General features: G+C 43.2%; 1 long non-coding RNA gene across 1 annotated transcript in view; it reads right to left on the bottom strand.

The window, feature by feature from the left end:
• Positions 1-20007, bottom strand: part of LOC126501553 (uncharacterized) — a 38158-nt gene that overhangs the window by 4493 nt on the left and 13658 nt on the right. The window contains exon 2 of the long non-coding RNA XR_007591713.1: positions 1939-2064. This is a non-coding gene — a long non-coding RNA (uncharacterized lncRNA). The remainder of the gene's footprint in view (positions 1-1938; positions 2065-20007) is intronic.

Consider the following 20007-nt stretch of genomic DNA (forward strand, 5'->3'; position numbering starts at 1 on the left):
CCTTAATAGATGTTCTTGGCTTGGGTAAGTCTAACCCTATGACTTTGCTCCGAATCAACAAATGCCTTGAGAGAGAAAAACAAGATTGTCTAGACATTATCTGTTGCTCTAGAAACATGTTCATCTTCCTAGTACACTGAGTCTTGTTTCTGTGGTTCCTGAACACCTGTGGTCATTATCATTCTTGATTGACATCATAGAGGATCACCTATGCTCTGGGCACAGTGTCTTCCAAAAAGGTTTAACTGTGAAGGGAAGACCCACCCTTATGACGAGTGGCATCATCCCATGTACTGTGGCCCCAGACTGCATCAGGACCAAAATCAAGTGAAACACTGGAACCAATCCTTTCTTTTTCCTCACTGAGGACAGAGTGTGACCAGCTGCTTGTATTCCTACCACCACAACTGGAGCCACGCTCGCTGCCATGATTTCCCAACTGAGACGATCTGTAACCATGGACCAAAAGAAGCTGTTCTTCCTTGAGCTATCTTCACCAGGTAGCTTATCACTGGAAGGAAGAAAATAACTGGTGTGTACCGCTAGAAAAGGGAAGCTTTTGAGATTTACCCACATTTGTGTTTCTGTGAAAGCGTTAGCCTACAGAAAGCTACTCTACTCAGCTGGGAAGCAGAAACACTGCTAACTTGATTTTATAGACATTTCATGGTTTACTTTGGACCAGCTAGCCTGTAACTTTCTCACTGCTACAAGTTCTGATTCATCATTCGTCATATGGTTTAAACAGACGTTAAACCAGAGCATCAGAGTGCTGCAATCAAGATTCGTCATGACAAGCATTAAATCACTGAGGACTGCTACAGCAACAGACAAATGAGCAGACCATAATAGAATGTCCAGAAATAAACCCAAGGAGATAGCCACACTCAATGTATGATCGAGTGAGCACTTCAAAATGAACTCCTAAAAATGGTGCCAGGGTGATTTTCAAGGCTCTGGAAAAAAAACCCTTTCTATATCTTTATATCTTACATTAAAATAAATCACAGGTTCATACATATGTGTTTGGAAATAACACAATAAAATACTAGAAGAAAGAAGCATACATGTATGTGTGTGTATGTTTTATTAGGATGAGACACAGCACTGCATAAATCAAAGGCTGCATTAAATAAGAAAACATACAACATTCACACACGTGAAAAAAATACATAAGAACCATGACAATCAAAGTCAGAACAATGGTTTAAAAACTGACGTATTGCCAGGTAGTGGTTGTGCACGGCTTTAATCCCAGCGTTAAGGAAAAAGAGGCCAGCAGATCTCTGTGAGTTCGAGGCCAACCTGGTCTACATATCAAGTTCTGGGATAACCAGAGCTACGTAGAGAAACTCTGTCTAAAAAGACAAATGAAACCACAGCAACAAAACCCTTACATATAACTCATACTAACCAAAGACCTAATTTCCTTCACGGAAGGAATTCTACAAATTACTACGATCTGTGGCAGCAACCCTAGGTCCTGTACTGTTGCTGTGATAAAGGGTCCTCCTGCGTCTCTGTCTCTGTTGGTGCTGATAGGAGACAGTACAGTGGGGCCAGAGAAGGAAAGAATAGTGGATATTTAAGAGGAATGATCAGTAGAATTCTGTCATTAAGTCACTAACTGGAGGAGAGATGACTTTTTTCTTCAATTATTTTCATTTGTTTGCATAAGGAGAATATTACAGAATATTTGAAACCCCTCTCTCTAACATTTCTCTGTGTGTGTGTGTGTCTGTGTGTCTGTGTGCTTCAAACCAGGTTCAAACTCACAATCTCAGCCTTCCAAACACTAGAATGGCTGTTTTGTGCCCCTGATCTCACACACACCTGGCACAAACATTTTTTCTCGTATTTTTTCCCATATCTATTTAGAGATTCTCCATTAAGTCATTGAAATAAAAAAAAGTGGCACATTAAAACGCTTCCATATACCTTTCCAAGATGTTGATAACGCATCTCACGAGCGATTGTTAAACTTCTGTCAGGCTCCCACAGGAGGCTGCTGCTCTTCTGCCTGAGACAAACCAAGTCTCTGTTCAGACCATTGGTTTATTGAGGCTGCGGAGACAAAGGGATCTTTGTACCATCCAGACATGCTCATCATAAAGAAAAGGCCGACGCTACTACTGCAAAGCACAGGTTAAAATTTTTACTGCTATGTATGTAAGCCAGTTTTCAATTATTTATGCAAATGACTCTAGGACACTGGAAATAAAATGAGAGACAGATAGACAGAGAGAGGTGGAAGGGAGGGGGAATAGTGGAAGCGATTTAACAGGCACTATTTACAGTCTAATTCCTAAAGGAAGGATCAGCTCTACAGAGCATCCAAGTTCTGAAGAGTGAACACTGAAGGTCTGTCACGTGGAACTTGTCTCCTAGCATAAAAGAACACAAGTGAAAAAAATTGGAAAAAGTGAAAAAAAAGGGGGGGGCAAGGAGAAGTGGGCAGAAACTACAATAATCCTGAATTTCCCACCACAAATTTATCAAAATTTACCATCCTACAACCCTAGGGGCCAGGCCCTGAGCAGTGGCAGCAGCAAGGAGGTGAAGACCTGGTCTGCGGGGTTTTGAGCCTAGCATCACAATTAGGTAATGTCCATGCTACTTCTATGGGCATAGTAACTTGACATCCCTGTGCTTCAGCAACCCCAACTATGTAATTAATTGATACATATACATAATAAATAAACATTAAGGGTAAGACTGGAGAATAATTGAGTTTGCAATAGCACAAAGCACATACATGGGTGCACACAGTAAACACATAAACAAACAAACAAATAAATGTAAACCAAGTAGTTTTTAAACTAAAGACACAAGTGGAACTGACGAGATTCCTCGGTGGTTAAGAGTTCTTAAGTGTTCTTCCACAGGACCCAAGTTTGGTTCCCAGCACCCGTGTCAGGTGGCTCACAATAGCCTGTATAGCAGTCCCAAGGTATCTGACATCTTCTGGAGTCTGTGGGTGCACATACAAATCACCCCCCAACACAGACATAAATAAAAGCGAACGTAACTCTTTTCTTAATTAAAAATGCACAAGCATCCTATGCTCTAAAATTTGAAGGTTTCATATTGTTGAGGTGTCCATACTCTTGACAGCCATCTACAGATTCAATTTAATTTCGGCAGACATAGAAAAGAAAATCCTTCCTGAAATTTCATATGTAATCTTGAGAGACTCTGAGCAGCCAAAATATTATTTCAAAAGAATCGGGTTGAATATTACGTATTCTTTGATGTAAAATTTTGCTATGAAGTTACAGCACTCAAAAGCTATGATGGCTGCTTAAAGGCACACAAACACAGACCAATGGAATTAAAAGTCAGCAGCATCATGCAGAGTCCAATGGTTTCTGAGAAGGATGCAGGCATCACTCGGGAGAGAAAACTAGTCTCCTTAACAACTATGTCTAGAAAAACTAGATACCAACATGCGAAAGAATCAAACTGGGCCTAACCGCATCCCTTCTGTCTGTGAAAGTTACAAGACGCCACACCTCAGTACTAATGCTGTATGACACTTAGAAAGAAAGCAAGGTTCTACATATGTGCTACGCCTCAGCCCGGGTCTAGATGAAAATAAAGAGCTAAAACAAACCCCTGCAAACAAAGATGGCTCCCTGGAGTAGTGAATGGACTGTATGCCATGTCAGAAACGCTCAGAGGGCAAGTTCCTTATTCAATGTGAAATCAATCATTGGCACGGGACAGAGATAAAGCCTACTGGCACATGGACCACTAAAATGACAAAACCGTAAGAACTAACCAAAAGCAGGGCATTGCGCTCAGTTTGTTGAGCAGTTTACTTAACTTCCACAAAAAACAGGATTAGAGCCCAGTACATAAACTAGATATGGAGCACATACCTGTAATCTTAATAGTAGAAAGGTGGAGACAGGAAACGGGAAGATCAGAAGTTCAAGGCCATCCTTGACTACAGAGCAAAGTCAAAGCTAGCCTGGGCTACAATAAGGAGTGAAAGGAGAAGAGGAGAAGGAGGGTGAAGGAATCTTGAAGGTCGCAGCTGGTGGTGGAAAGACCCGCAGCCTTATCTGAAAACTGTTCTAGTAGAGGGAAATGTATTAAACCCTGAGACTTCCTTCAGCTCCAGGTGCGGACACTCTCTTAAAGCCAACCTGTTTGAGCGGAGCATCTACCGTTGACCCTATTTCCACTAGACAAGAGCTGAGGCAGGAGGATCCTAAGTTCCTGTCTCAGCCTCTGGAGCAGTTGCGACTGTAGGTCTGGTCAAGTTGAGGATTTATCCAATTTCTAAGAGACCCCAAACGGAGAAAGGGAATGTCATCAGACCCACTGTTTTCGATGACACTGCAGATGAGCAAGGGTGTGGAGCAACTGCAGGCTGGGAAACTGGGGTGAAAGAGTGGGCCCTCGGCACCTTAATTCTCATGTGACCTGGAGTCTGCTCTCTCTTCCTCTTCCTCAGCTTACTGTAAAGCATTTATTATGGGTTATGGTCCTTTAGGATTTTCTAAATAGAGTATATCAGAATTATAGGCCTATTTTAGACCCATACATTCTAAAAATGATTAATTTTTGTGTTCCCCCTGAGTGTTTATTTAGTTCTCAGTGTGAAGAAATGACTGTTACTGTTGGCCACCTCCAAACTGCTGAGAATGCCCTCAGGCAGTGCATACTGGGGTGAGTACCCTTGAATATGCCAACTCCTTTTTCCTACTATAGAACGATACAACAAGGAAATGGCCAGAAGGCCTTGGGTATTAGGGACAGGACACAAGTCATCTCTGAGTTTGGTGACATCGAATGAGCGCTACAGCTTTCTTTGATTTGATCCTCATGTGGAAAAGGAAGAAGCTATGGGAGACGACGCGTCTCTCACTCACGTTTCTAAGGCACGGAGCTGAGAGAAGTCTGTGGAGGGAAGACATTAGCAATCTCTAAGGAAAACACAGAAAGCCAAATAAGAGCCAGGGCAGGTTCCGCAGTTTGTTCTTTGCCCAGCCAGTTCTAATCCTAAAATAAGGATGAGGTGGGGTCTGTGGCGGAAACAGATAACCGTTGAGAGTCAGGAGTTTGAGTAGCGCGCAGTAGCTCACAATGTGGACAAAGCTAAAGAAACTGATTTGAGAAACTGTGGAAATCACAGGCTCTCAGCCCTGGTTACCACCTCAGGGACCTTCTCAGGCCTCCTTGCCGAGGGCTGCTGCATAGCCTGTTTAGGCTGGGAAATCTCAGATCTTTTGAGAGAAGTCTGTGTATCGGGGAGGAGGGTGACATGGGTAGACATGTGTTCTACTCATGTGGCAGTCAGAGGTCAACCTTCCGTGTCTTCTAACCTCTTTTTGAAGCAGAGTTTCTCACTGAACCTGGTGCTTGGCAAGTAGCTGTACTGAGAAGCCAACGAACCCTTAGGATCCTCTTGTCTCTGACTCCCCAGAATTAAGACTACAGACATCCTGCCATACCTAGCTTTTTACAGGAGGGCTAGAGATCCAAACTCAAGGTCAAATGTTTTAGTGGTAAGTACTTTATTAACTGAGCCCCTCTGAGTAGAGCCAACAGAGAACTCTTCCAAAACATTTCCCTGGATACCTAAACAGAGATATCAGAACTTTTTGGATTAGTTATCCTTGCTTTTGTTTGGAGCCTAAACCATTGTTCCTAACATGCCTAGTTTTAGACCCTCATGCCAGCTTCCCTTGCTTCATCCATTTATCAACCGGCCTTTCAACCACTCACAAAGCCCGGTCTTTTCAATAGGAGGCAGAACACGAGCGAGTGATCACTCCCTTGACACTTCAACACAGCACACTCTTTGCACGCTGGTTGCTTTGTTGACAACTTTGCCATTGTGCCTAGAAATGCTCAGAGGAAAAGGCTTGTTCTCCTTTAGTCAAAGCAAAACTAATCATTGGCAGGAAGCAGAAATCGGGTTCTGCTCTGCCCCTACCTAAGTCAGTCTCTGCTAGCTGGGAACGGCAAGACGCTTACCTTCTGCAATAGTGTGTGTGTGTGTGTGTGTGTGTGTGTGTGTGTGTGTGTGTGTGGTAGTGGGGTGTACACCCAGGAATTACACTCAGGATGCACATACTAGCTGGTTGTTTTACCACTTAATTGTGCACCAAATTCTTTTCTATTATTTTATTTTTGAGACGGAATCTTATCAAACTGCCCAGACTGGACTTGAACTCTTCAGACCTTGAGCTTCTCATCCTCTTGCCTTAGACTCCTGGACATAAACCCAATGGGAGATGTGAGGCCCTGGGATCAAGTTTTAGTACCACGTGCACACATGCACATGCATGACCACACACACACACACACACACACACACACACAAATATGTCCTCGCTCAGTATCTGTGAGGACTCTTAACTGCTATCTTTTCCAGAGCTTTCTACAGCAGGCAGGGATGTTTCCTTCCTCCATCATACTGCACTAGAAGGGGGATTGTCTCTAGCAGGCTGAGTCCTAATTGTGAACCATCTGAAGAAATGAATGCAGGAAAAACTACTCCAGAGCCCCAATTCTCCTGTCATCAAAATAGCTAATAAGGGCATTTTGTGAGTTCACTGGGGTCCTAAGGGTTCATCTATCTAGTGTCTAGCCCCCAAGGGGCAAAACAAAATCTGTAATCCCGAGTGGGTTCCATGAAAAGACAGGCTGTTTTTCAGATTTACTTGCATGGTTAGAAAGAGACCGTGCCAGAGAAAACCCTCTTCAGGGGCAGTCCGGTCACATTCTTGACTAATGAGCTTGGAACACAGTGTCCCTGCTTGGCTTTAACAGGGAAGACTTGAGGGAGGGGAAGTGTGAAAAAAGTACAGGGTGTGATGGAGTGGAAGCCACGCTCAGCACAGATCTGTGGGGAAGCCCCCGGGTATTTCCTTCACCTGGGCCTGGCGAGAACTATGCAGCCAATGAGGCATCCAGAGCACAACCACAACCCAAGACCAAGGACCATTAGCGAGTGAGGAGTGCACAGTCAGCTTCCCGTTGGCCAGCAGGGGCCCCGGGAGAACTGAGAAACTGCAAGCAACTCTTGCTTCCACCACAGGAGGTTGCAAAAGATTTTCAAGAGGATATGGCGTGTATATTTCCTCTCTGCCTTAGTCCTCTTTCAAATCCTAGTGTTCGTGTTCCGAAAAGTCATGAGGTTGGGTAAGAATGTGAATTGGCTTGTAAAGGAAAGGACAAGAATTTGGCGCACACGAACCTTTTAGGGCCTTCCTGAGTCTTGTGAGGAAAACAAAAGGTCTGCGTTCTTAATGATATAGTTAAGCCATATCCCGGCACACAGGATACACCATGAGCCCCATGAATAGCTGTAGTAACTGGTGGGGAGTGGCTTCCATTGCTGATACATTAGAATAAATAGCCTCCTAACCGGTGGGCTGTACATTTCCATGGAAAACACTCAATAAGGTCACCATGTTTTAGGGATCATGAAAATGCTCATGCCCCATCTATACAGAATCCGAGAATTGCATGGGCCACAAACAAGGAGGAGGCTTGAATGAAGGGGACCTTAGACACTGCTGGTGGGAATGATGAGAACCAGGCCAGACCCTATAGAAGCAGAATGGAGGTTCCTTAAAAAACTCAAAAGAAACCCACCATGAGACACAGCTATATCACACCACTTCTGGCCATGTATTTCAAGGACTCCAAGCCAACACATCACAGAGATCCCTGCATGTCCGTGTTCACTGCAGCCCTAGTCATAACAGTGAAGTTATGGAGCCAACCTAGGTGTCCAACAAGAAGGAAGGGAATATGGTAGGTACAGACATTCAGTGGATTCTCTTTGCCATAAAGACCAAGGTTATGTCCTTTGCAAAGAAGTCACTGTGATTGGATAAGCATACTAAGAGGGTTAAGCCCGTCGCTTTCATTTGCAGTTCTTAGAGCTTATATACATCTGTAAAATCACATACATGTAGTGGCAGAAAAATCAAAACAAAACTGCAAATTTAAAGGGGACTAACAGAAAAGGGGAGAAGACAGAAAAAGGCACACAGGGGCAAAGGGACCTTGTGCTTAACACCACACAACGTATATTGCACGAAGATGCCTATATGTACTGCGTACAAGACATTCAATCAAAAATCCTAAAAGCAGAAAGCCTCAATGGAATGGGTATAAGGGAAGGAGTATACTCCCATAGCGTAATGGTTGTTCTCTATGTACAATGTTCACAGCCACTGGACTCATTCTGTGAGTGTCTAGTAACTGGCCACTCAGTGTCCCCAGTGGCTAGCCACATGCCTGTGGTTCCTAACCATGCATGCTATCTGGCGAGTGATTACTTCTGTACCTGTGTCTGGGTTCCTAAACAGACTGCAGAAAAGCATAATAATAATGCTACCTCATGACTGTAAACCTAAAATAGATATTCCCAAGCAAGGGTACAGAATGGCCAAACACCTTTTCTGATTCCATCGTCCTTAATCTGTTCTTACCTTCCTTTTTCTTAAGTGCTCAACCTCTCCTCTTCGTTCATTTTTAATACGGCATCTTGTTTTCTATTTTCTATTTTTAAAATAGAATTTAAGAGTCAAAGTACCCACTCATTATCATCACATCCACCCACTAACTAGTACGTATGTCTGTGGATCTACTCTCTTCTCCTTGGGCTACAGGCAAGTTGTCAGTGATGGCTGGTAACCAGCACGAGCCACAGCAGTAGGGAGTAGGCCCACCTCCTCTTGTCCTCACCAAGAGCAAGTCCTCTCTTGTACCACCTTGTCCCCACACAGTGCTCCCTGATCCCAACCATACACAAGTGCTCTACAATGCCCCCCATTTGCTCAGTCCATCATGGCTTCCCGTCTTCCTCTGAAGTCACTTAGCTCTTTTGCTTTTTTGTTTTTAAATTTTAGAGAGAAAAGTTCTCAAAGAACTTTCAAAATATCGATTCTTGCTATGTCTGTTTCTCCTTATACTCTTTTTTGACCCAAGACTGATATTGTTTTTGTCTTCCTTCCAAGTTAACAATTCATATAAAAACCCATGAGAAGCTTCTACAGAATTGATTAAATCTAATAGTCCATTCCCAATTTCATCTTGTTCAAACCATCCAGAAGCACCGAAGCACTTTCTTCATTCAGCTTCAAGTAGTCTCAGGTCTTCTCCAACCTTCTGGAAGATTTCCCCATGGACTTTGCTACTTCCTCTTCATCAACTCCAGCTTTCGGTTTTATCCTCTCCCTGGATATCCTTTCTCTGCCTGCCCTCATTAGCCAATACAATGACACGGCTGTAAACTCGTCCGGAAGTCAACCTGCTATCTCCGCCTCTTTCTTGAATCACTACCTTGACTCCAGCTGAGCAAAATTTACTTTGCAGGTTCAAATTCGGTGCCTGGCATTCCTCTCACATCTATTCTTTCCCCCGATATCATTAAATGGCAACTTGGTTTTTGTAATTGTTCAGTTCAACAACATTAGAACCATACCTACCTCTTCTCTTGTGTCTCAACCCCACAACATCCAATTACTCAATGAATTCCCTAGACACTATCTTTAATATAAGCCCTGAATGACCCTAAGGTATTCCTACCACTTTCACCCCTATCCTTTCTTCAGCTGTCATCAATTCCCCCTTTTAATTTCATCAGGTGCAACTCTGCCTCCAGGCTTCAATAGCTTCACTCTTATTTCCCTGTAAAATGGTTAAAGTGAGAACACACATCCATTCCCTGCTTACCCTGTAACACCAGAGCCTTGCAAAAGTCACAAAGGCCCCAGCATCATTGCCTGGTAATTGAATCCCACACTATTGTGGCCCTATCTCTCGTCTCTCCCTGGTTCACTCTGTCCCAGCCACAGTGGTCTTCTAGAGATTCTCCACATCCTAGACAAGATATGGGCCCAGGACATTTGTACCTGTTCACCTGTGTGCCTCAAAACCCCTCCCCTGCTCACACTCACTGTCTCACTGAACAGCCCCTCACTTCTTTGCCTCATTTTATCTTCTCCACTGTTCCCTAGCCAGTAAAGCTTTCCCCAAATGTCCTTCATTAAATATTGATGCTAATCCACGATCTCCTCTCCCCGTGTAGCACATATCCTCCTGATGCAGAACCCAACGTGTGCTCTATGCCTAACTCCACTAGATAGAAGCTCTACACCCATGATAGTTTGGAAAAAATGGCCCCTCAACAGGAGTAGCACTATTAGGAGGGGTAGCCTCATTGGATGAGGTGTGTCACTGGGGGGGGGGGTGGACTTTTACATCATATATGCTCAAGATAGGCATTGTGAGTCGGTCTTCACATCTGCTGCCTGTGAATCAAGATATAGAATTCTCAGCTCCATATTTAGCACCATGTCTGCCTGCATACCCCCATGTTCCACCATGACAATAACGAACTAAACGGCCGAAACTGTAAGCCAGTCCCAATTAAATGTGTTCCTTTTTAAGAGTGGCTGTAGTCATGGTGTCTCTTCACAGCAATGGCAACCCTAACTAAGACAATGTTCTGGCTGTGTAAGAGCACTCGCAGGTCAAATGAATTTTAAATGTTCCAGCAGGTGTACATATGAAACACATCATTCTATCACACTAAGAACCTATGAAATACCAAGCATGGGGGTATTGTGATATTATGAAGAAAGGTAGAAGCTGGGAATTTTTTTTGATTTTTTTAAACAATAACCTAAAGAACATTAAGAAAGACAATATAAAATAATAAGAAAAAAGCAAACAATGCATTTAAGGAAAAAAATCATAGCATTTCTCAGCTTTATAATGTAAGTATTTAAGCAGTTCCTCATCATTTATGCCCTGGCAGTGCTTAAGCATTCATGGACATCTCATTTATGACGGTTCTCCAGTTGTTCCTATCCTGGGCAGTCCTAGATGCTTGTGTTATTGTCATACCTAAGGTTCCACAGTCTTCCTTTATGCTGTCTATTAAATGGTTTTGGGACCTTCCTCTTCTCCTTATCCCATGTGCTCCTCCAAGCAGTACTATCTTCAGGTGTCTGTCATCTTTCATTCTGATAACATGGCCGACATATCAAGTGCCGTTGTTATATCCTGTAGTTTACTTCCTTCTGTAGATGGAGATGTTTCTTAATGTTATTGTTGCACAGCCTATCTCTCCATGTGATGCCTAGAGTCCTCCTGAGACACGCCATCTCAAACACATTCAGCTGCTGTTCTGAGGAGTGTTTCATTGTCCAGGTTTAAGAGTTGTAAAGAAGGCAGCTTAAGAAAACTGTCTCATATACTTGTAATTTTGCTGTTGTCTTGTATCTCTTGTTGACCAAACCTCTCCTTGTGCCTGGAATGCAGCCCTAGCTATCCCTTATCCACTTCTTAATGTCTGAAACAGTTTCTTCCTTTAAACTGAGGTTTCCTCCCAGAGAGACAAAGTTGACTGTTTGCTTGAGGTTCTGATTCTTTATAGCAATGTCAAAATCCTTGTGTGCCCTTCCCGTGTGTTGAATCTCAGTCTTCTCGATGTTTGCTTCCATACAAAGGTTTTCACTTACTTACACAACTCTATTTACCATGGCCTGCAGCTCATTTGAATTTTCAGTAAGTAGTGCGGTATCATTGGCAAAATGTAAGTTATTGATTCGCACACCACCTATCTGCACACCTATCTCCTCACCCTCCCGGGCTGTTACTATTATTAATTCCGGGAATATATTAAAGAGTATTGGTGAAAGGACACATCCCTGCAACACTCCTACAATTGTCTTAAATCGATCACTTAGTTCTCCACAGACTTTGACTGATGCAAATGTATTTTTATAGGCATTTTCTAGTATTCTTATGATTTTCTCTGGGTACCTGTAGAACCTCACTGTTTCCCAAAGTACTTTCTTTCAAATACTATCGAATGCCTTCCTGAAGTCGATATAACAGACATAAGTCTTTCCCAAATTCTTGGTATTTTTCTGTCAGTTGCCTCAAAGTGAAGATCTGTTCAATTGTGCTCCTGCTAGCTCTGAATCCACACGGGGCCTCTGCTAGGATTTCCACTGTTCTGCCCTTGATCCTTTGCATGATAAAGGAGGAGAAGATCTTACTGCTATGGCACAAAAAACTAATGCCTCTATAATCTGAGCAGTCCGGCTTGTCCTTCTTGTATATGGAAATTATGACTGAGTGCTTCCATCCCACCGGAATTACTCTGTAGTAGGTGCTGTTGGGTACTTATTTTTAACAGTTATTAAGCTCATGTTGTCTATTAGGAACAACACCAGTTTTTTACATGAGTTAATTAATTTAAAGCTCACTGAGATAAACATATTTTTGCTGGTTTTGTTTTATTTTGATTTATTTGGTTTGTTTTTTGAGGCAGAGTCTCCAGTGTCCTGGACTGGCCTAGAATTCAGCCCGTAACAGAGGATGACCTTGAACTTCAGATCCTCCTGCCTTACTTCCCAGGTCCCAGGAATGTGTGCACGTGCCACCACACCTGGCTACTGTTCTGAATTCCTTTTCAGAAAAGACAAAATTGAGTCACAGAAAGTCAAGTGACTGACTCAAGAAGGCACAGCACCTGGGTATAACAAGGCAAATAGTAACCCTGAACACTCACAACGAGCAGGAAGGAGGCTATGCTCTTCCTCCCTAATCTGATAAACAGGTTCAGCTTGTAAACAACACGAGTGAACAGATTCTATTTTCTTCTTACGTGGTTTCAGCCTGCCAGAAGAGCCACTAATGCAATGCCTAAGAGCCAATGAGCTACAAACTTCAAATTAATAAATTAATATGATTCAAGGAGATCTTATCAAAAGCTGGGGATTTAGCTCAGGTGACTGAGTGCTCGCCTACCGTGCAGGAAGACTGCCTTGGATCACCAGCACCACAGAAAAGTGGTTTGGGAAGCGGAGGCAGGATGATCAAAAACTCAAGGTCATCCTCAGCTACGTAGCAAATTTGACACCAGGAGACATGAGACTCTGCCTCAAAAAAAAATGTAAATAAAAACAAAATCAGAGGCAGGTTGTGATTCTGTAAGTCAGGGTGGACCTGGGGGTGCCACATCAGCTGTTACTCCCAGGTTGTTGAAATAAGAAGAGGCGGGGCTGCGTCCCCAACACCCCAGCCGCTTGGCTAGCTCATGCCCGAAATAACAACACACAAACTGTATTCATTTAAGAACTGCTTGGCCCATGAACTCTAGCCCTTACAGGCTAATTCTCGCACCTGGACTAGCCCATTTCTAATGATGTGTGTAAGCACCCCAAGGTGCGCTTACCGGAAAGATTCTAGCCTAAGTCCATCGTGGGTTGCAGCTGCCTGGGAGAGCTGAGCATGGCGTCTCTGCTCCAGCAGAGCTGTCGGGTCTCTCCGGGAGCAGAGCAGAGTCTGACCTCACTTCCTCTTCCGCCCAGAATTCTATTCTGTTTACTCCTCCCATCTATGTTCCAAGCTGAGGCCAAGCAGTTGGTTTATTATAACTTAACCAATGAAATCAACAGATTGATATATGACACTCCCACATCACTTCCCCTTTTTCTGTTTAAAAAAAAAAAAAAAAAAAAAGAAGGCTTTAACTTAACATCCAAAGCTCTAGAAATGACAGAGACATCTCGCTGCCTGGACAGTCACCCAAAGTTCCTCTGTACCGTTGGGGCATCCATCTTCGGCCTACAGGCCCATAGTTTCCAGCAGACATTTCCACAAAGCAGGAAATTTCAAAGGCAGTCACTATCTGCTTGTCCTGAAGAATGTCTTGCAGACTCTTTCATGAATCAGGAACCCCGAAAGATCATCTCACCTTTAGGCAAGTTCAGCAGTCCTCTCTCTGCGGGTTCTCTGTGTCCAGTTTATGCAATAGTCCAGGCAAGAGCAGTTTCTTGCCCAAATGGCTATCAAACTCCATAAGGATCCTCTTCGATGCCCATCTTCCTCTTGAAGTAGATTGGTGCTGCCAGGAGCAGAGTGTCTCATTGTCATGAAAAGTCCTAAGTTATTAAAACATTTAAAATGCCATATTCTATAATCTTTGAAAAATATGAAGAATGCCTATCTAAAATATATCTATGCACATCTAGAAAACCTTAACTAACATGACTACAAACTTAACTATTATTAATGATTATTCATTAACAACCTATATACATTACAAAATTAACCTTAAATTTAAATCACTAAAGCAAAATCCATATCAATGTAAATTATTCATACCTATATCATCTCCCCCTTTAAATGTAAAAGAACATTTATAAACAATATTTGGGAACATGGGCGCAGTTTTTTCTCTCCAAACTGCTTCCTGCTGAATGGGGGCGTCGTTAATTAGGTCTTTCATGGTATAACCTGTGTGCTAGTTTCATCTCAGTTGGCAGTTGAGCGAAGCAATTTTCTGAAGGTATTCACAGCAACCGTTCAGGAGGGCGTGGTCCATCATACCATATCGGAATAGAAGAAATGAACAGGGTCTCATCCTCTGTGAAAACAAAAAAAGAAACTCCTTTCCAAAGTATCATGTCCTTAGATCCAAATTTCAAAGTCAAGGCATCAAAATCTCTACGTTGGATTAGTTCAGCAGCATTTATAAACAAATATCTTTTGGCAGCTGTTGCTCCTTCCTCAGCATTCAAACAATTCAAAGAGAGCATAATAGTATACAGTATCAAGATTCTCTGTGTATTTTCCATCTTTGTACGCTTTATTTTAACCTCTATTTCGTTTATTTTTACTTTTATATTCTCTGTATCTCTTTGACCTGGAATAACTCTGTAGACCAGGCTCTCCTTGAACTCTCAGAGATCTGCCTGTCTCTGCCTCCCAGGCATTGGGATTAAAGGTGTTTGCTACCACACCTTGAACTCACAGAGATCTGTTTGTCTCTGCCTTCTAGGCACTGGGATTAAAGGCGTGTACTACCACACACAACTTCTCTTTTTCTTATTTTTTTTTAAGAACTTTTAACTTTTAGCTTGCATATATTTTTAACACACTGTAAATCATTTAAACATTTTCTTTGTCTTTGAATCTCTTTACTGTATATCTCTCTTTTTCTGACCACACGAGCCTTTAAATTACTGAGCAATATGAGTAGGATTAAAGCCGTGGCTTTGCCAGCTAGATCCAGTCCATTCCTTAGCTTTCCGGCCTCATGGCTGAGGTACCGGTTGTAGCCACGTTTACTGCCACAACTCTATGGCATTTCAAGGTCCCTGCCAGCAAGCGAGCTTCAGCAGCCTGTGCTTGCAAACCACACGAACCGCCTGCGTAAAAGAGTCAGAGTTTGCCGTGGCAGGACAGCCCAGAAAGCCGGCATTTTTAAACGGCACAGCTTTTTTCCTGCTACAGCTGAAAATCGAAAAGCATGCGTTCAGCTTTTCGTCAACACCGTTTAAGTGTTTTGTGGCAGGACCTCTTAATGAGCTGCAGGGTTTTGCAGCTGAAGCTGAGTCAGGAAGCCTCTCTTAGATGAGAGTGCTTGCTTGCTTCTAACAAGCAGAGGAGACCCGAGAAACTGCTGCTACCAAGAAAACATGCTTTACTCTTTCCCAAGCTTTTTCAGGCTTTCTGTGGATTCAGTTGTCCACACGTCTGGGCGCCATCTGTTGAAATAGGGGCGGCGGGGCTGCGTCCCCAACACCCCGGCCGCTTGGCTAGCTCATGCCCGAAATAACAACACACAAACTGTATTCATTTAAGAACTGCTTGGCCCATGAACTCTAGCCCTTACAGGCTAATTCTCGCACCTGGACTAGCCCATTTCTAATGATGTGTGTAAGCACCCCAAGGTGTGCTTACCGGGAAGATTCTAGCCTCCGTCCATCCTGTCCGGGAGCAGAGCAGAGTCTGACCTCACTTCCTCTTCCGCCCAGAATTCTATTCTGTTTATTCCTCCCACCAATGCTTTAACCTATGAGGCCAAGCAGTGTGTTTATTACTTAACCAATGAAATCAACAGATTGATATATGACACTCCCACATCACCAGGTGATGCAGCTGGTGTTCCCTACTTTAAGTAGCAAGGACTTAGATAAACTAATGCCTACATAAGACTTTTTAAAAATTGACTGACCTATATCTGACACTTGGAGAGGTCCCTTCAGATAGTAGAGAGTGGATAAGCATGAAAGTAAAGCATGGATAGATGGGTAAGATAAATTCTCTCTGTCCGTGTCAAGGCAAGAGCAAGGGGAGAGTCAAGATCGCCTTGAGTACATCTTTTCAAGTGCACTGCAGTGGCCAGGTCTGATGGCATTTATAGTTTCCTAACAGAATTAGTCAGGGATGAACTTGGCTTACTCCCCAGGCCTTTAACTTATCTATTGTTCCCAGTGGACCAACAGCTCGCTCTTCAAATGCCTTGCCAGTTTATCTTTAACCAGAAGCATGGGCTTTTCCCGGTCTTTGGCTGGGTTCCTTCTTCCTCAGCCTAAACAGAAGTCCACCAGTGAGAGAGCCCATCTATGGCTTCTTTTCCTGCTTTCTGCTGTGGGATATCTAGGAAACAAAAGTGTGGCATCCACTTGCCCTCTACAGCCCCCAGCCAGGAGCTCTTTTTTCTGTCTGCACTATCAGACTACGGGGTTGCAACTTCCTTGGGTGGAAAAAGCCTCCATTGCCATCCTATTGAACAGAAATGGCCAAAGGTCAGGGCAGCCTGTCCTGGTGGGCATTTTGCAGAGACTAGCTCGTTCAAAAGCAAAGTTGAGGCAGAGATTCTGGGGATTTTGTGTTAAAATGCAGATGGTGATTCAATCCAGCCTATGTTATTTTCTTATGGCAGCCCAAAGTAAATTAATACACAAATGCAAGCACACAGATGCATATACATAAAACACACACAAACGTACTCTCTCTCTCTCTCTCTCTCTCTCTCTCTCTCACACACACACACACACACACACACACACACAGAGAGAGCAACAAAGTCTGCAAATGCAGACAAATACAACTTCAAAGATTTAGTATTATCACATTAAAAAATGGTAAACAGTATTATCTGAGTCCAGTCTTTATGGTCCACCTTTGTAGGTACACTCGTGTGCAAATGCCCTGGCATTATCTGTGCACTGAGAGAAAAGGGGGAGTGAAGTAAATATCGGTCAGCTGATAAGGCTGGGAAAGAGACTTCAGCCAGATCTCCTTTGGAGGGGCCCTTCTCCCGACCTTTGGGGTGAGTTTGCCTCCCATAGACAGTGGGTCCATAAAGTGGCCCCACATGTGCCTCCTCTTCCAGTGTCACAGACACATTCCTTTGGCTTTCTACTGCTCTGCCCTAGATGCATGCTCTTCACAGACCTTCTCCTGTGGGGACTTTGCCAGGAGGCGGAAGGTTACGCCTGCCTTGAAGAGGTTAATGATTACCAAGAACTTGGAAGTCTTTCCTCCATTGTTATTCACAGAAACTTCAATGCAGGGCTGAAAACAAAATCCGTTGAGGTAAAAGGAGAAGGGGGACAGAAGAAGGAAGCCAAACTTCGGCCTTAACCAGTTCAGCTCTGGAAAAGCAGCAATCGTCAGGGCACAGAGAAGCTCTGCTCTTCTGCCGCAGCCAAGAGTTTAAAAATAGCAACTGCACCATTTCATTAAATGAGGAAGTCCAAAATTATGATTTTCAGGCTGAGTGAATAGCGGATGCCTCAGCTCACAGAAAAGGAAGGAAAGGGAACTACTCCTAGTCAGAAGTGACATTTTAAAAATGGTCACCTGTTTCTTTATTTTCTTTCTTTCTTTCTTTCTTTCTTTCTTTCTTTCTTTCTTTGTATAATGGGTTGCATATGGAGCTCAAAGCGCAACTTTTGGGAGTCACTTTTCTCTCTACCATGAGCAAGGAAATTTATAGAAGAAATCATTTATTGAGGCTTAGAGTTTCAGAGGATAAATCCATAGCCATCATGTCAGAGGGCATGGCAGCATGGTGCTGGAGCAGTAGCTGAGTGCTTACAGGCTCAGACATAACCACCAAACAGAGAGAGAGAGAGAGAGAGAGAGAGAGAGAGAGAGAGAGAGAGAGAGAGAGCTAACTTTGGATGGTATTGAAACTCAAAGTCCATTTCCCGTGACACACCTCCTCCATCAAAGCCACACCTCCTAATTTTTCCCAAGCAGCCCAACCAACTGGGAATTAAGCATTGAAATTATGAGCCTGTGGGGACATGCTCACTCAGATCTCCAGGTGGTGCATGCCCACCTCTCCTCTCAATACTGAACTTGTGTCTGGACTGAGCCTTTGGGCTCCCTAATAACAGTACCAAATATAATTTCAACTTGTGGAGTGGGCCTTCTATCCAAGCAGAAAGTGGTTGGTAACTCCCATGACATCTGTGCCACTACTACATGAACGGGTATATCTCACCAGTAAAATAAATCTGGCAGAGTTCACAGCTATGTAAAATGGTGACTCTTTTTTCGTCAAGGACCATACATAGTACCTTCCAAGACAATGAAAGCTAATCAATACGGATGAAGCTTCCAGGTAAGCCCCAGCCTGTCCTATGATTTGAGTGCATGGTACCGTCAGCAATATGGTCTTAACACCTTTTTATAATCAGGACTCAGACTTTGCTGGCTCCTGCAACTGTTCTGACCCTGACTGTGGCATCTGTAGCTTAGAAATTAAATGATTAATCTTGACTGTAGACTTAGTTATGTTGAAAAACACTTAGGAAAGTAGCAACACACTTCTCTGTATCTTTTAGAAATTTCCCAGAAAGAGTTACACCTAAGTTCGGTGACATCATAAATGAATAATTCTTTTGATGCATTTGACGTATGGAGGCATTGCTAAGCGGTGATAAAAGTTAGGGACTAGTTGGAGGAAGTAGCTGACTTGGGTGTGTTCTTGCTATAGTTGACTAACACCTCAGAAACCATAAACCTAAATAAGAGGTCATCTTTTTACATGGTTTATGTCAAGTATTTAGTCACAGTGCTGCAAGCCACTAAAATACAAAAGTCCTCATGGTTCTTCACACTTTTGTTCTTGTGATTTCCTTCACTGCTAGATCATTACCACACCCATGGTGAGGGTGTTAAGTGTCCCCCTCTGCTCACAATCATCCCATGGATTTTCATGTCCCTCACAATTTACAGTCATAGTTACTCAGAAGCTCATAGGCTCCAGAGAACCTGATCTCTCAATTCTTTGACTTCTTGTTTTACTTTTCCTTTTTCCTCACTCTGCTCCAATCATATAAATCACTGTGCACTTTTGCTTTCAAGAGTAGACTTTCCCTCCAAAAATATTTGTTTCATGCATTTCTGTAGTTTGCTTTCTATATTCAATAGGGGGTTGGGTAAACCAGTGATGGGCAGAACAGAGAACCAGATTCCTAGGCCAAAAAATTAGGTGCCTCAGCAGTGCTAATCAGCTGTAGAAAGCCTGAAGGATTCTGGGAGAATTACTCTTACCAAGTCTAAGTTGAAAAGTCAAAGAAACTGATGTCTGATGTCAGCAATGGTGATGGAGAACTGCACAGATGCAGAAGAAGATGGGGCTCGTTTATAGGCACACAGGCTGCTTCCCTCCAGCCTCCCTTTCTATCCATGCCACCTGTCCATTGAAAGGTATGACTCCCATTCAGGACGTGTCTCCCTCTCCCCCTCATTGCCCAGGTGTCAGGGTTCTCTGGAACGACCCCACAAACACACAAATGTGTTTCACTAGTCATAGTCATCTCTTCATTTAGATAAGTTGTCATCCAAGACTGAAGAAAGACGCTTAAAAGAAATCCCACACTAGTTCAGAATTGAGAATAATAGAGGGTTATTTATTTAAGGGTAGACTCACAAGTCACAATCTTCTGCTGGAATGGGGAACAGCAACCAAATCCCACAGTCAGAAAAGAGGCCAGCCGTGCACTTTACATAAACACAAATAGAATAGGAGGCCAGGTAACTTAAAGGCTACTGGTAATAGGAATTCCTACAGCACAAGACCAACAGTCATCTTGCCTTCATACCATCCTCCCATTCAGCTATCATCTTCTTCTTAGTGACCCTTTTTCTGACCCATGTCACTTAAAATGCAATCTCCCCCACTGCTGCCGTCTAGAGAAGTCTGCACTTGTC

The sequence above is a fragment of the Alexandromys fortis genome, unplaced genomic scaffold (assembly GCF_014885135.2).
Source record: "Alexandromys fortis isolate MF-2015 unplaced genomic scaffold, M_Fortis_MF-2015_v1.1 scaffold_5, whole genome shotgun sequence".
Lineage (NCBI taxonomy): Eukaryota > Metazoa > Chordata > Mammalia > Rodentia > Cricetidae > Alexandromys > Alexandromys fortis.